Source organism: Stegostoma tigrinum, chromosome 2, assembly GCF_030684315.1.
Source record: "Stegostoma tigrinum isolate sSteTig4 chromosome 2, sSteTig4.hap1, whole genome shotgun sequence".
In the NCBI taxonomy this organism is placed as follows: domain Eukaryota; kingdom Metazoa; phylum Chordata; class Chondrichthyes; order Orectolobiformes; family Stegostomatidae; genus Stegostoma; species Stegostoma tigrinum.
The window spans coordinates 130,907,753-130,919,816 of NC_081355.1; the positions used below are offsets into that span (position 1 = coordinate 130,907,753).

The following is a 12,064-nucleotide window of genomic DNA, read 5'->3' on the forward strand; positions in this document are numbered from 1 at the left end:
TTGTGTTAAACTTCGGAAGCCTCACTACGGGCTCAACGTGCGAGGATTGCGCACGGCCACTTCTGCGCTAATGACCGATTGCCTTTCGCAACCATGCCCCCAGATTCCCCCTCACCAAGACCTGCTTGACTGGCCTTGGTATTGCCTGGCATCTATTCGTTTGCTTGTCTATCTAGGAGTGGCTCAGCAAGGTGTAGTTTGAGTAGTGGGCACTGTTCCTAGTGGTGCTGCTGGGACTGAAGAGCTGCCACCGCTGCTGGTGGCCAGCTTATTAGCTGCAAAAAAGGTCAGAAAAATTGGCCGGGCCTGCCCCCGGCTTTTCAGCTCATGGTCACTGAGATCCAGTCCAGTGCGTACAAGGGTTCTTGTCATGTTTCGATCCCTGTTTTATCTACCCTACATGATGCTACACTTTTTATTCATTCATGAGATGTGGGCATTGCTATCTAGGCCAGCATTTATTGCCCATCCCTAATTATCTAGAGGGCAGTTAAGAGTCAACCACATTGCTGTAGGTCTGGAGTCATGTGTACACCAGACCAAGGAAGATGGCAGAGATAGTAGGAACTGCAGATGCTGGAGAATCTGAGATAACAAGGTGTGGAGCTGGATGAACACAGCAGGCCAAGCAGCATCAGAGGAGCAGGAAGGCTGATGTTTCGGGCCTAGACACTTCTTCAGATGCTGCTTGGCCTGCTGTGTTCATCCAGCTCCACACCTTGTTATCTTAAGGAAGGTGACGGTTTCCTTCACCAAAGGACATGAGTGAACCAGATGGATTTTTCCAACATTTGACAGTGGATTCACAGTTATCAATAGACTCTTAATTACAGACTTCTATTGAACTCAAATTCCACCAACCGTCGTGGCAGGATTCAAAACTGGGTGTCCACAGCATCTCCTAGGTCTATGAATTAACAGTTTAATGACAATATCACTAGGCTGTTGGCGTCCCTCATTGAAGACAAAAAAAATGGCAAGGAGAGTTTCATAACTTTCCAACACAAGATTTATTGAGTGAAATGTGAAAGGGCTATGTGGTGTGAGTCAAATTGAGGAACAGCGGAAACAGATGTGTGTTTGTTAGCTCTGTTAATTTTATAGCATTAAACTGAGCGTATGCAAACAACTTTACAGCACCCAACTAAGTGGTCATGAAATCTGTGTTCTAAAGCCGATTTTTAAACAACTTCAACAGGTTAGATTGTTCGAAGAATACGTCAACATTTTCTGTTTTGCTCTGCTGACCTTATAATGAATTCAATGACTCAAGAGCTACCATAGATCACATTATATAAGTCGCCATTTGAAACTTCAAAAAAAGTGTCTCAAAAATGGGGTCAACTTGTACACTGAGTATAAAATGTGAATTGTGGTATCACTGGTCAGCATTTTGATACATAGGAAAAACCTATGGGTATTTCAAATAAATATTATGGCATGTTTTATTGTATGAGTTCATTAAGTGTATGTTTACCACAAATAAAACATTTTAGAAAAAGTCAAGTCATTCGTCTTCAGGATCAAATGCTAAGTGTTAATTGAATTCATTCTGAGACACAATGGCTATGGTACCATCATAGTCATCTCACTGTGGATCAGATGTGGTACTTTTGGTTTCAGAGTCATCGATCGACAACAAATCTGCTTCCTCTCCATCTGTTGAATTGGATAATCGGCACTTTTGAATGATCGGATGACAATCGTTGTGCATTAATAACATCCCGCTTTTTGACGATGGAAACCACACAGAGAATCAAATGAAGCAGCAAGTGCTTTTCCACTCCCTCTGAAGAGTTTTTCTCCATCAACTCTCCACTTAGTGCAAAGTTGATCTTCGATAGGCTTTTTTTTGAGAAGTGTGAGCTTCACACATTAGACCCCTGGTATAACTACAATACATATGTAATTACTGCACAGGGTTATTTAGGATTGTGGGGTTAGTTAGCTCAGTTGGCCAGAAACAAGGTTTATAATGCCGAATGATACCAAAAATGTGTGTTCAATAGTCATAGCTGCTGAGGTTATTACAAACTCTCCCCTTGCTGGAGTTGTGGTGACCCTCTGGTTCGAACACCACCAGCTACACTCTGTCTAATGAAAGGACATCCCTATGGTCTGGACTAGAATATGTCCCACGCAAATAAGCTGCATTTGTTAGCTGGGTCACTGTGACAGATATTCTACATATTATCAACTGTAACTCACTCCATCCTCATCCATCCAACCGTTGTCATGGAAATATACAAAATCTCCTGCTGAGAACTTGAATTTCAGTATGGTTCTACATTTAAAAATTTCTACACACTTTCATGTTGTTCCATCAACAGTGTAGGCTTGGACCACTGTCCTGTTGTTTTCATTCAAACTTTTCCACTCTACGGTTCACCTGCTTAGCAGATGAAAATTCACGGTTCATCTATGTTGCTGATGTGACATAATGGGTGCTTGTGTTTCTGCTTCTGTCTTGACAATGAATCACTGAAAACTGGTCATTTTGACATAGAGGTCTTTTGCAAGTCTCTGAGCAATCCTAGTCTTTTTTTTCGTTATTCATTAATGGGATGAGGGCATTGCTGGCGAGGCAGCATTTATTGCCCATCCCTAATTGCCCAGAGGGCAGTTCAGAGTCAACCACATTGCTGTGGGTCTGGAGTCATATGCAGGCCAGATAAGATAAGGATGGCAGTTGCCTTCCTTAAAGGACATGAGCAAACCAGATGGGTTTTCCCAACAATTGACAAAGCATTCACAGTCATCATTAGATTCTTAATTCCAGATGTTTTATTGAATTCAAATTCCACCATTTTCCAGGGCAGGAGTTGCATCTGTGTCCCCAGAATGTTATCTGGGTTTCTGGATTAACAGTCCAGCGATAATATCACAAGGCCATCACCTCTGTGACAACATGAGACATCATTGTTTCATAAAACAGCTGTGCCGACTATCTCTGAAATCTTTGTTGGACTCAGGTTTGATTCGATCCATTTAAGTGCCTACTGAGCACATTACACTTCTTTGGAAATGAAATAACCCGGATACATATTAATTCAAGATAACAAGGTGTAGAGCTGGATGAACACAGCAGGCCAAGCAGCATCTTAGAAGCAGGAAAGCTGCTGTTTCGGGCCTAGACCCTTCATCGGAAATGGGGGAGGGGAAGGGGATTCTTAAATATATTGGGAGAGAGGGGGAGGCGGATTGAAGATGGATAGAGGAGAAGAAATGTGGAGAGGAGACAGACAAGCCAAAGAGGTGGGGATGGAGCTGGTAAAGGTGAGTGCAGGTGGGGAGGTAGGGAGGAGATAGGTCAGTCCAGGGAGGACGGACAGGTCTAGGGGGCAGGTTGAGGGTAGTCAGTAGGAAATTTGGGTGTGGCTTGAGGTGGGAGGCAGGGATAGGTGAGAGGAAGAACAGGTTAGGGAGGTGGAGACGAGCTGGGCTGGTTTTGGGATACAGTGGATGGAGGGGAGATTTTGAAGCTTGTGAAATCCACAGTGATACTATTGGGCTGCAGGGTTCCCAAGCGGAATATGAGTTGCTGTTCCTGCAGCCTTTGGTTGGCATCGTTGTGGCACTGCAGGAGGCCCAGGATGGACATGTCATCTAAGGAATGGGAGGGGGAGTTGGAATGGTTCGCGACTGGGATGTGCAGTTGTTTATTGAGAACTGAGCGTAGGTGTTCTGCAAAGCAGTCCCCAAGCCTCCACTTGGTTTCCTCAACGTAGAGGAGGTCACAACGGGTACAGCGGATGCAATATACCACATTGGCAGATGTGCAGGTGAACATCTGCTTGATGTGGAAAGTCTTCTTGGGGCCTGGGATGGGGGTGAGGGAGGAGGTGTGGGGGCATTATCTCTGATACATATTAATTCACACTTCTTTAAGTCAGACCAGCGGATATTCTTCTGGTGGATTTGGTATTGGGTGTCGTCATCTTCCATTCTTGAACTAGTTTTTCATTGACACCAAATTCTCTTGCTGCAGTTCAGTTATCGGATAATTTAGCAAACAATGTGCTTAACTTGAAACTAGCTAATTCTTTTTGTGAGATCACAAAGTGGAGAGCTGGATGAACACAGCAGGCCAAGCAGCATCTTCGGAAAATTCTTTTTGCTGATGGAACTGTTTGTATTTGTTGTTTACTTTGTGCAGACATAGAAAATGTAGATTATAAGAGCAGGAGCAGATCATTTGGCCCTTTGACACTGCTGCACCAGCAAGTGTGTGTGTCTTCTAGTATTAAGAGTGTCTCACTAGTATTACTGCCTGACTCAATGTACCCCCGTATATGGCAAGTCAAAAACAGAGATAAAAAAAATCTGAGGACAATTCCTCGTATGAGCATCGCAGTTCTTAGCAGAAAAGGCAGTCAGCTTATACCCCAAGTTGGGGCCTAAGCTTGTCTTTAACATCAATATAAAATGAGGCCAGGTCATTATGTGCTGTCATCCACAGTGAAAGAACAAACCATTTCTTTCACATCAAAGAAGCAGGCTACTAATTAAAACAAATCCATTTGATCTTTTGATCAAAGGCCATGGTCCAGAATTAAGCAAGTAATTCACATGTTAAATAAGGCTGTGTCAGATTTACAGCTACCAAGGGAGACAGTTCCAGTAACCCACTCTCAAATGAGAGATGTGCCTTTCCCTGAATAAGACATTAATTCTTTAGCAAACCTTATTGTGCACATTTGTAACCAAGATAAATCTATGCATTTGACTTCATTCTGTTTCTAATTTCCTGTCTGTCAAGTAGGTGGTAACTCACCACCCACCCCTCATATCGCCCAAGCACTCAACAGCATCAAACTTATAAATCCAGGGCAACCAGAAGATATCAAGCATGTTGTGTGAAACGGTTCACCTCCCAGCTGTGCAAAGCCTCACCTCTCCACCATCTCCATGGTACATGGCATATGCTACATTTGCCTGAATGAGTACAGGTGCATAAATACTCATGGAGTTGAACACCATCCAGGCCAGACCGAGTTTGTTCGCTGATTAAGCACCATTCGTGACTCCATACAGATTCTGTAGCAGTCCATGTCCAGTCTATCAACTCGATTGGTACAACTTCCAGAAAGATTAACTCCCTCTGCCACTGACATCTAGTAGCAGCAGTGTGTACCATCTTCAAGATACACTGCAGAAGTTCACCATATCTCCTCGGACAACACTTCTGTGACCATATACATGTCCAGCAGTCTCTTAAATGACCCCAATGACCTTGCTTCCACAACTGATGCTGGCAACACATTCCATGCTCCCACGACTCTCTGCGTAAAGAACCTGCCTCTGACATCCCCTCTATACTTTCCTCCAAACAGCTTAAAACTATGACCCCTCGTGCTAGCCATTTCTGCCCTGGGAAATAGTCTCTGGCTATCAACTCTATCTATGCCTCTCATTATCTTGTATACCTCAATTAGGTCCCCTCTCCTCCTCCTTTTCTCCAATGAAAAGAGACCGAGCTCAGTCAACCTCTCTTCATAAGATAAGCCCTCCAGTCCAGGCAGCATCCTGGTAAACCTCCTCTGAACCCTCTCCAAAGCATCCACATCTTTCCTATAATAGGGCGCCCAGAACTGGATGCAGTATCCCAAGTGCGGTCTAACCAAAGTTTTATAGAGCTGCAACAAGATCTCACGACTCTTAAACTCAATCCCCCTGTTAATGAAAGCCAAAACACCATATGCTTTCTTAACAACCCTGTCCACTTGGGTGGCCATTTTAAGAGATCTATGTATCTGCACACCAAGATCCCTCTGTTCCTCCACGCTGCCAAGAATCCTATCCTTAATCCTGTACTCAGCTTTCAAATTCGACCTTCCAAAATGCATCTATCCAGGTTGAACTCCATCTGCCACCTCTCAGCCCATCTCTGCATCCTGTCAATGTCCCGCTGCAGCCTACAACAGCCCTCTACACTGTCAACGACACCTCCGAGGGTGCATACATGAGGATCAATGGTCGGCACAACATTGTGGGCTGAAGGGCCTGTTCTGTGCTGTACTGTTCTATGTTCTATGTTCTAACACCTTCCAAACCCGTGACCGCTTCCATCTCAAAGGTTGGGGGTGGCATACACATGGGAACATCTCCATCTGCAAATTCAACACCCAGTCCACTCACAATCCTGACATGGAAATGTATTGTTGTTCCTACAGTTGCTGGGTCAAAATCCTGGCACTCCATCCCTAATGACACTGGGAGTCTATCTACAGCACGTGGACTGTAGTAGTTCAAGATGGAGCTCACCACCACCTTTCTGAGACAATTAAGGATCATCAATAAATGCTGGTACTGCCACTGAACCATGATCCCCGAAATGAATCAAAAATTCACAAACAGCCTAGCTGATTATTATAGCCAATGTGATTTGCAGCAACTGAGAACTACTAACACAACATTTGAAACATGAAGTTTTAGGATCTGAATGATTTTCTGTGATTCATGGCAAAACGTGTGATCCAGCGTGTATGACAATTCTTTTTTTTTGCAACGAGAATCCTGCACGGTCTATACTGAGCAGAAACGGGGGGCAATTCCTTGCAAAGAAGTGTGCTGTTTACATTTGCAGTTTCTCCTCAAAAACATATGTTCTATGTTGCATGTAAGGCAGCACATGGGGCACAAGCAGGCAATACAGCAATACAGTACCCATACGAGAAACAGCACTTGGCCAATGACAAACGGAAATTCATCCTGTGTTTGTAGGACATGGGCATTGCTGGCTAAGTTTGCATTTGTGGACCTTGAGAAGGTGACAGCTCTCTTCATTAATGAGCTGTCTGAGATGTGAACCCCGATGATAAAGGCACTGCAATTAATTTTCTTGTCAGGGTGGTGTTTGATTAGGGGTGGTGATTGTCCCATGTACCTTCTACTCTTGTCCTTCCAGGTGCTAAAGGTCATGGGCTTTGGAAGCTTCAAACAAAGGAGGCTTGATGAGTTGCTGCAGTGCATCTTGTAGGTGATGCACATTGCTATCAATGTGCACCAGTAATTGGGAGGCAGTGAATGTTTGAGTTGGTTAGTGGGATGTCAGTCAATCTGAATGCTTTGTCCTGAACAGCATCAAGCTCCTTGAAGTGCTTTTTGGAGAACTGATCGAGACAAGTAGTAATTCCCTGACACTCTTTCCTTGTTCTTTTAGATGGTGGACAGACGTTAATCAGAAGTTTACTTGCTTGTGATATGTTCTTCCAGCCAGAGATTTTAGCTTATGGTCAAAGCTGACCTCCAAGCTGTTGGGGAAATTAGCCGTGGTAATCCAACTGAGTGCCTTGGGCCAGTATTATCTCCACCTGGTTCCAAAACAGCTGAGAGTTTTCTTAAATTGTCTGTCATTGTAGATTTTAATGTTTTACAGTTTATTATCAGTTGACTGCATTTCTTTGCATGGCAGTTAATACTGAAAAGGTGTATGAACTGACAGCCAAATTGCAAGCTTATTGTTGCCAGTCGTGAGGCTTCCTGCCATTCACTAATGCTGTGAAAATTTAATCAATATTTTATGTATCATTAAAGCAGCACTCACCTTTGAAATTGTGGGTCAGATGCATTCAGATAAAAGAATGGCACTGTGACTTGGACAGATCTAGAGCAGTTGTCTCATGAACTTTTGAGCAGCTGCATTTTCATCAACTCTTTCAACCTTATGGAAATTGGGAACAAATGAAAACGTTTTTATTTTTTTTCACAGTTTATGAAGGTAACTCCTTAACCAACATGGAACAATTTAACCTGATAGCCAGATTTAGTAATCATTTACCAAATCTGTTGTTATAAATATATAACATGCAGCATCTTTTGGTGCATTTGATGTTAGTTGCTAGGAAACTTGTTTGATAGCTCCAGTCTAATTCATGTTAATTTGTAAGCTGTACCTTTTCAATGCAAATTATTTGTTTTTAATTTAACAGTGCAATGTCTGTGTTGAGCTTTGAACCATCAATTGTTGTAAGCTGGTGAAAGCTGTAGACTTAATCAACATTTGTGATCAAAATGTAACAATTAATTTTGTGCAAAAGTGTGTTTGTTTTAGAAAACCGTCCAGTTAAAGAGTTTGAAATTAAGAATTTTCTGAAGTGATCAACCAGATCTGTGCTGGAATAAGGTACTCCAATTATCAAATGTATTATTAAGTGAGCTGCATAAAAGCAGCAATTTTTACTTGGGTTAGTGAGTGAACCTTATACTGAAACTTGAGTTTTTTTTAAGCAGAAATATGTGATGTGTTACTGATAATTGTAACTTTTTCCGTCACGTTTCATATAATGAGGATAAATTTCCTCTGCATCTGACAATTTGTTCTCGTATGAACACATACAAACATGAATTAGTTGCAGAAACTAATTCCACCTCCACCCCTGACTGTGCTCTGCCGTTCAATAAGATTGTGGCTGTTCTGATTGTAAACTCAACCTCTCTGATGAAGGGTCTAGGCCCGAAACGTTAGCTTTTGTGCTCCTGAGATGCTGCTTGGCCTGCTGTGTTCATCCAGCCTCACATTTTATTATCTTCACATTCTGTTTGCCCTGGTAACCTTTTATCCACAAGAATCTATCTACTTCTCCCTTAAAAATACGCAAAAGCTTCCTTTTCAGGAAAAGTTCCAACTACTTGCGACCATCTTGTGAGAAAACCTGTCTCCTCATCTCTGTATAAAATGAGTGATCCCTTATTTATGAAGAGTAATCTCCCTAGTTCGAGGTTCTCCTGCAAGAGGAAACATTGTTTAAAAAAACATTTGGATTAGGGTATGAATAGGAAAGATTTGGAGGGATAGAAACTAATTCCACCTCCACCCCTGACTGTGCTCTGCCGTTCAATAAGATTGTGGCTGTTCTGATTGTAAACTCAACTTCACATTCTGTTGACGGTCTAGGCCCGAAACGTCAGCTTTTGTGCTCCTGAGATGCTGCTTGGCCTGCTGTGTTCATCCAGCCTCACATTTTATTATCTTCACATTCTGTTTGCCCTGGTAACCTTTTATCCACAAGAATCTATCTACTTCTCCCTTAAAAATACGCAAAAGCTTCCTTTTCAGGAAAAGTTCCAACTACTTGTGACCATCTTGTGAGAAAACCTGTCTCCTCATCTCTGTATAAAATGAGTGATCCCTTATTTATGAAGAGTAATCTCCCTAGTTCGAGGTTCTCCTGCAAGAGGAAACATTGTTTAAAAAAACATTTGGATTAGGGTATGAATAGGAAAGATTTGGAGGGATATGGGCCAAACACAGGCTGGTGGGACTAATTCAGACTGAGAGCATGGTTGGCATGGACTGGTTGGATCGAAGGGCCTTTTGCCATGCTGTATGACTCTATGACTCTATCCTCTCTGTATCCCCCTTGTTACGATCCCTCGCCATGTTGAATGTTTTAATCAAGAACTCCAGTGCAGTCAAGCGTGTCCTGTTTAACATTCCTCATAAGATGACGGTAATTGTGAAAGTTTGTTGGATACTAAATTTTACATGCGTTTAGGATTAACTTTTACATTAGATTCCCTACAGTGTGGAAACAGGCTCCTTTGCCCAACAAGTCCACACCGCCCCTTGGAGCAACCCTCCCAAACCCATTCCCCTATAACCCACACATTCCTGAACACTACAGGCAATTTAGCATGGCTGATCCACCTAGCCTGCACATCTTTGGACTGTGGCAGGAAACCGGAGCACCCAGAGGAAGCCCACGCAGACATGGGGAGAATGTGCAAACTCTACACAGACAGTTACCCGAGGCTGGAACCGAACCCTGGTCCCTGGTGCTGTGAGGGTACAGTGCTAACTACTGAGCCACCGGGCCGCCCTGATGTTGTAATACTGGGGCAGAAGAAATCCTTAGAAATCTTTTGTATCCTTTTGCTTCATGGAAGTGAGGAGTTCCTGAGAACAGACCAGGAAAAGTCGGGGGATTTAAGTGACGTGGTATGTTAAACGTTGTCTGTCTGCTGTATGCCTTGGGTGACCCATCATTCAGCAAGCCAAGTCACTGGAGAGTTTCATACTCTTTCAAGTTCTGCAAGAGTCATAGAAAATAGAACATTAAAGCACAGTACAGGCCCTTCGGCCCTCGATGTTGTGCCAACCTGTCATACCAATCTGAAGCCCATCTAACCTACACTATTCCATGTACGTGCATATGCTTATCTAATGACGACTTAAATGTACCTAAAGTTGGCGAATCTACTACCGTTGCAGGCAGAGTGTTCTATTCCCTTCCTACTCTCTGAGTAAAGAAACTACCTCTGACATCTGTCCTATATCTTTCACCCCTCAATTTAAAGCTATGCCCCCTCGTGCTTGCCGTCATCATCCAAGGAAAAGGCTCTCCCTATCCACCTATCTAACCCTCTGATTATTTTATATGTCTCAATTAAGTCACCTCTCAACCTTCTTCTCTCTAACGAAAACAGCCTCAAGTCACTTAGCCTCTCCTCGTAAGACCTTCCCTCTATACCAGGCAACACCCTAGTAAATCTCCTCTGCACCCTTTCCAAAGCTTCCACATCCTTCTTATAATGCAGTGACCAGAACTGTACGCAATACTCCAAGTGTGGCTGCACCAGAGTTTTGTACAGCTGCAGCATAACCTCATGGTTCCGGAATTCGATCCCTCTATTAATAAAAGCTAAAACACTGTATGCCTTCTGAACAGCCCTGTCAACCTGGGTGGCAACTTTCAAGGATGTGTGTACATGGACACCGAGATCTCTCTGCTCATCTACACTGCTAAGAATCTTACCATTAGCCCAGTACTTTGCATTCCGGTTACTCCTACCAAAGTGCATCACCTCACACTTGTCCGCATTAAACTCCATTTGCCACCTCTCAGCCCAGCTCTGCAGTTTATCTATGTCTCTGTAACCTACAACATGCTTCGTCACTATTCGCAACTCCACCGACCTTAGTGTTGTCTTCAAATTTACTAACCCATCCTTCTACGTCCTCATCCAGGTCGTTTATAAAAATGACGAACAGCAATGGACCCAACACCGACCCTTGTGGTACACCACTAGTAACTGGTCTCCAGGATGAACATTTCCCATCAACCAGCAAACCATTTTCTGATCCAAACTGCTATATCTCCCACAATCCCATTCCTCTGCATTTTGTACAATAGCCCACTGTGGGGAACCTTATCGAACGCCTTGCTGAAATCCATATGCAACACATCAACCGGTTTACCCTCATCTACCTGTTTGGTCACCTCCAGTGAGGAACTCAGTGTGTGATGTGAAGAGAGGAACATAGTGAATAGGTTACATAGAACATGCGGAGCCAAATTCGTCAACTCCCTCCTCAAAATGCCTGTCTCTTACTCCCTTGCCTTTGATGACCCATTGCACATCACATTGGTTCCTCGTGCCATTCTCATATCTTCTGATAAGAGTTTAATTATTTTCCAACCACCATGCTTACTACACAGGTACTATTCTGGCCAAAGGTTGGCATCTCTTGTGCCTGCATTGTGCTTTTTCCATGCCTTTGCAACAATAATATACAAATAACTGTACCATCTTCAATTATGGACTCAACATCCTGTTTAATTGTGTGCTAGGTTTCAAATTTTCAGCTTTGCTTCCTTGCCAAACCTGTCACTTCTGGAACATTTCCCAGCTCTGCATGTGGCTTCCAGCCACTTCAGACAGTACAGCCACTTATGCACACCTTCATTACCCAAATATTGGGTTTTTCTAGTTCTCTGTTTAGCAGCATCCAAAGCTGCGCCATACAGAAATTTTAACTCATCAAGAACTTTAGAACCTTCTGAAGCATTCAGTTTATTGTTTTACATTCACAGTTTCTCCAGTGAGAAGAAGTTTATCAAAGTAGAGATGCTATAGTTCAACTTGAGTTTAGGTATGTTGTGCACCTCTAAACAAAGCTGAACCCTGAGCAATAATTAATGCATGGTGGAACATGAAGAGTTTTGCACCAGCTGGCCACTACTCTTTCGATTGAACTGTTAACTATTGCTTCCTTGATAATGGGAACTGCAGATGCTGGAGAATCAATGTGGACTTCACCAGCTTCAAAATCTCCCCTTCC

General features: G+C 43.1%; 1 protein-coding gene across 3 annotated transcripts in view; it reads left to right on the forward strand.

The window, feature by feature from the left end:
• ccny (cyclin Y) overlaps positions 1-12,064 on the forward strand; it is a 240,686-nt gene that overhangs the window by 143,660 nt on the left and 84,962 nt on the right. Inside the window, exon 1 of one of the 3 annotated variants that reach the window (XM_059639401.1) lies at positions 8,105-8,125. The exons of the other annotated variants lie outside the window; for them this stretch is intronic. The gene's annotated coding sequence lies outside the window, so the exon portion shown is untranslated. Of the gene's footprint in view, positions 1-8,104; positions 8,126-12,064 lie in introns of those variants that run through there. 3 annotated transcript variants of the gene reach the window in all.